Source organism: Oncorhynchus clarkii, chromosome 11 (genome assembly GCF_045791955.1).
Source record: "Oncorhynchus clarkii lewisi isolate Uvic-CL-2024 chromosome 11, UVic_Ocla_1.0, whole genome shotgun sequence".
NCBI classification, from domain to species: Eukaryota; Metazoa; Chordata; class Actinopteri; order Salmoniformes; family Salmonidae; genus Oncorhynchus; species Oncorhynchus clarkii.
Window position 1 is genome coordinate 36,531,677 of NC_092157.1, and position 6,056 is coordinate 36,537,732.

Consider the following 6,056-nt stretch of genomic DNA (forward strand, 5'->3'; position numbering starts at 1 on the left):
TATCCATCCTTTCAACATTCCATAATCTGAAACTAACCCTGATTCAGATGACCATCCTACCCATGCTAGATTACTGAGACATAATTTATAGATCGTCAGGTAAGGGTGCTCTCGAGCAGCTAGATGTTCTTTACCATTCGGCCATCAGATTTGCCACCAATGCTCCTGATAGAACACATCACTGTACTCTTCTGTAAACTGGTCATTTCTTTGTACCCGTCGCAAGACCCACCCATGCGTATTTATAAAACCCTCTTAGGCCTCACTCCCCCCTATCTGAGATGCCTAATGCAGCCCTCATCCTCCACATACAACACCCGTTCTGCCAGTGACATTCTGCTAAAGGTCCCTGTAGTATCTGGGATCTACATCTGTTTATATTAGTTACTATGCTGTTACTAAGCAGTAATGTATTACGGCAGTGTTACGTTACTACACCTAATAGAAAATGCACATGCGCACTAGGGTGCCGGGAACTGTAGAACGAAAACTAACTGTACTCCCGTCTCCTGCCTGGTCATTTCTCCACAACACAAATATTACAGTCCCCAAAGTACCTACATTCCTGGGTCGCTGCTCTTTTCAGTTCGCTGCAGCTAGCGACTGTAACGAGCTGCAACAAACACTCAAACGGGACTGACTGTTTTAACTCAATCGCTTCATTCAAAGACTCAATCATGGACACTCTTACTGACAGTTGTGGCTGCTTTGCGTGATGTGTTGTCTCTACCTGCTTGCCCTTTGTGCTGTTGTCTGTGCCCAATAATGTTTTAGTTTTTTTTAGGGGTGGATCAGCTTAATATTGCGGAAAGATTGTTGCTTCCATCAATGTAATTGTCTGCATCATTTCCAATCCCCCATATATTTTTGGTAAATATATATATCCATATACAGTGGGACAAAAAAGTATTTAGTCAGCCACCAATTGTGCAAGTTCTCCCACTTAAAAAGATGAGAGGCCTGTAATGTTCATCATAGGTACACTTCAACTATGACAGACAAAATGAGAAGAAAAAAAATCCAGAAAATCACATTGTAGGATTTTTGATGAATTTATTTGCAAATTATGGTGGAAAATAAGTATTTGGTCACCTACAAACTAGCAAGATTTCTGGCTCTCACAGACCTGTAACTTCTTCTTTAAGAGGCTCCTCTGTCCTCCACTCGTTATCAGTATAAAAGACACCTGTCCACAACCTCAAACAGTCACACTCCAAACTCCACTATGGCCAAGACCAAAGAGCTGTCAAAGGACACCAGAAACAAAATTGTAGACCTGCACCAGGCTGGGAAGACTGAATCTGCAATAGGTAATCAGCTTGGTTTGAAGAAATCAACTGTGGGAGCAATTATTAGGAAATGGAAGACATACAAGACCACTGATAATCTCCCTCGATCTGGGGCAAGATCTCACCCTGTGGGGTCAAAATGACCACAAGAACGGTGAGCAAAAATCCCAGAACCACACGGGGGGGACCTAGTGAATGACCTGCAGAGAGCTGGGACCAAAGTAACAAAGCCTACCATCAGTAACACACTACGCCGCCAGGGACTCAAATCCTGCAGTGCCAGACGTGTCCCCCTGCTTAAGCCCGTACATGTCCAGGCCCGTCTGAAGTTTGCTAGAGAGCATTTGGATGATCCAGAAGAAGATTGGGAGAATGTCATATGGTCAGATGAAACCAAAATATAACTTTTTGGTAAAAACTCAACTCGGCGTGTTTAGAGGACAAAAAATGCTGAGTTGCATCCAAAGAACACCATACCTACTGTGAAGCATGGGGGTGGAAACATCATGCTTTGGGGCTGTTTTGCTGCAAAGGGACCAGGACGACTGATCCGTGTAAAGGAAAGAATGAATGGGGCCATGTATCGTGAGATTTTGAGTGAAAACCTCCTTCCATCAGCACGGGCATTGAAGATGAAGCGTGGCTGGGTCTTTCAGCATGACAATGATCCCAAACACACCGCCCGGGCAACGAAGGAGTGGCTTCGTAAGAAGCATTTCAAAGTCCTGGAGTGGCCTAGCCAGTCTCCAGATCTCAACCCCATAGAAAATCTTTGGAGGGAGTTGAAAGTCCGTGTGGCCAGCAACAGCCCCAAAACATCACTGCTCTAGAGGCTGACTTTTTTGCCCCACTGTACATACACGTACATACCAATACATATACATTCATAAACATTCATACATATAACCATATATACATACACATACATATGCATACATTTTTTTTTAGAATATACCTTTATTATTCCCAGCAAACCCTACCACCCTTCCCCCAATTGGAGTAAACTAATAAACAATAACACTTAGGCTTCTACCTTCAGTTTATACATATTATACACATTTTACAGACACAATCTATTTTACAATAGTTATATTTTGTTTGTTTTTAGTCCTTCCTCTATTTCTTTGTTCTTAACTGACTTGCCTAGTTAAATAAAGGTTAAATAAAAAATAATACAATAAAAAGCACGTTTGGCAGCTATTACAGCCTCGAGTCTTCTTGGGTATGACGCTACAAGCTTGGCACACCTGTATTTGGAGAGTTTCTCCCATTCTTCTCTGCAGATTCTCTCAAGCTCTGTCAGGTTGGATGGGGAGCGTTGCTGCACAGCTATTTTCAGGTCTCAAGTGCTCAGAATATGTGTGAACTCCTTCAAGACAGTTGGAAAAGCATTCCAGGTGAAGCTGGTTGAGAGAATGCCAAGTGTGCAAAGCTGTCAGCAAGGCAAAGGGTGGTTACTTTGAAGAATCTCAAATATAAAACATATTTTGATTTGATTAACACTTTTTTGGTTACTACATGATTCCATGTGTTATTTAATAGTTTCGATGTAAAAAAAGAAGAAGAAAAACCTTTGAATGAGTAGGTGTGTCCAAACTTTTGACTGGTAGTGTAAGTGTATATGTCGCAAGTAAAAGCCAAGTTGAAACAATTCCATGTCTAGAAGGTTAAAAGCAGCCTCTGACTTATAGGAAGATGTTACACTTTTTCCTTATTATTCTATGAGTTGTATTTGGCCATGTAAAGTCTTGTGACCAAGTATACTTTTTTTTAAAGAATGTCTTAAGAGGGGTGATTGGTATTGCCATTCTAAAGAGGTTTATTTTACCTGTAAGATTTATGGGAATATTTTCCCCTTTAATTAGGTCTCCTTTCATATTGTTCAGTAACAGGATAGTTATCTTTATATGTTTGTTGTCACTTACTAAACATCCTAAACCATATATTTTTTTGGTCCACTTAAAGGATTTCTGTAGATCATGAGATTTTCTTTAACGCAATTATTTAGTTTTTTTTTTCCCACGTTCATTTTATATGCTGAGATTTTAGATGAATCTGCAATTTTTTTGGAGCAATTTCTGAGTTAATGTTTTGAGCAATTTCTGAGTTTTCAATATTGGTCAGGTATAATCAGGAGATGATCTGCAAATAACTTGAATTTATATTCCTCTTTATCAATACTGATATCTGTTACGTTTGCGTCCTGTCTAATTCTTTCTGCAAGCGGTTCAGTTCCCAGTGAAAACAGGAGGGGGGAAGAGGGGATAGCCCCGTCTTGTGTCCCTCTCTAAAGCAATTTCATCAATGTATTATTTTTGCATTATTTCAGCTGGAAAGTTGAAAGCTTCCAACGTTTTGAATAGAAAAGACCTGTCATAAATGTGTAGCTTATTGTATTAAACTGCAACATGTTCTTGTATTCATTTGTGTCTATTTTTATAAACCGTGTTTGATTGATATGTATCAAGGCTGGTAAGACTTTTGCCATTCTATTGCTTATGAGCTTTGTTATTACGTTATTGTAACAATTTATTAAACTTATGGGTCTGTACTCAACAGGGGACTCTCCAGATTGTCCTGATTTTAATATAACTGAAATAACTGTTTGATACATGGAACTAGGAAGCACTGAACTGAGTGACATGTGTGTTGTCATTTGTGTAAATTGTGGCGCTACTTTCTCACAAAATGTTAAATATAATTCTATGGGAAGGCGTTCCCTTCCTGGTGCTTTTTTCCGTGCAAATGTTTTAACAATGTCTACTATTTATTTTTGAGTGTTTGAGGGTCTAAGAAGGCTGTAGGATCAGTCCAACTGTATATCGATTTTCACAGAAGCTTTTAAAATGGTCATAAATGCGTTAATTAGAAAACGCGATTAATGTCTTTATCTTTAAAAATGATAACTGGTTTGGCATGTAGTCATTTTGTGAGGGGTTGACCTGGACCCACGAGTGGCTCTGGTGGGGCCTAACGGAGCAGGAAGTCTACACTACTCAAACTCCTGATAGGAGAGGGAGATGGCACCATTTCAGTCAACTCTTGTTTTACCATTTTGTAATGACAGTAGTGCATACATGGTAATACCCTTCGTTCTTTGTTTGGCTCTCCAGCTTCTCCCCACTGACGGCATGATTAGGAAACATTCTTACGTGAAGATTGGCCGAAATCACCAGCTAGAAACATTAAAAGTTGCCTGGTATTCCCAAAGATAGCCATCCCCTGCCGGTCACTGGGTTTTGATTGACAGGCATACAAAAAAACTGCTTTTATGCATGAATGTTGCAACTCTGCAGCCAAAGTCCTAAAGGCCTTTGTACTTCACCTATTCACACCTATTCTGGGTCAGCACTTATGCTTGTTAATGTGTATATAAATGTATTTGATATATGACAGAGCAGCTGGACCTATTTTCTCTGGAGTACATGAAGTACTACCCAGAGATCAAGGAGATGCGGAAGATAAATCGGCCATTATGGCCACACTGGAAAATAACAGGAGAGATCGAAGAGCTCAGTCTGGGCCCATGAACCACCAGAGAAGCATAGACCGAATCAGATTGTTCACCTGGTACAGAAACACTGTTTTGAAGTGAACCCTATATCGAAAGTGTCTATGGCATGATTGTTGTACAGGAATTTGTAGCATTTCCCGTGTTTTTTGGAATACCTGTTCCTGTCAAACCCTGTATCTTGCAACAACAAAAAAAAATCCAATCCTCCACAATCATTGAAGCATTAACCTGTGGTGTATTCTGATGGGCACTTCATGATGGAATTAGATACCTCTCCAGAAAAAATAAATATTGAAAAAAAGTTGGATTGATGAAATAGTTATTCTTGAGCATTGAAACATGTGAACTCTTACACGTTCTTGTGCCTTACCTCTGTCCACTCCGCTAGGTGAGTCCGATAAGAAACCTGTCGAACGGGCAGAAGTGTTGGGTGTGCTTCGCCTGGCAGAACCCACACATGCCTTTCCTGGACATCAAGACCATTGACGCCCCGGCTGACACCATCAATGACTACGAGGGAGGCATGGGGCTGGTCAGCCACGACTCATCCAGCAGGTACCGCCATTATGTACTCCATGACCGGGCACTTATTTGTACTTCACATCCCTTAGCCTAATGTGCAACACAATTTAAAACCCTGCCAGGTCAATAGAATTGGGGAGAAAAGGGACACGTTTTCAAATGAGGTTTGTTCATTTCCTATCATTCTGATATAGAGCTGTGACACCAACTGTTTGTTCCCCCCCCCCCAGGTGGCTCAGGAGATCTGGGTGTGTGAGAAGCAAACCATCACCAAATTGAACAGACTTCCTGGCGAACAACAAATATTTGAAATCAAAGATTGACAACCAAGTACATCTAGCCCCTGCAATCTGAGCTAGTAAACCCAATCTCCATCATGGACTTGGCCTCCAAGTACATGTGTGGTGGAACAATATTCCTCACCCGCTCCGGGGTGACATTTCCCCTAGTTACAGCTCTAGGAGAAGATTCCTCTTTCCCCAATCCTAACCATTAGTGGGGAAAATGCTAAACCGACCCAAGAACAGCGTCTAAGGGCAATTTCACCCACCTGCTTCCAGCTCAGTCTGCACTCTAAACGGCTGATTTCACCAGAAGCATGTCAAAGTGCAAGAGCCTTAAGGATGTCTTATTTTTATCAAACGTTATATGGCAAACAGTGTCTGAATAAATTGATGAATTGACAATTTTATATTTACCATAGTGGGAGTTCTTTAAATAAATAAAACACA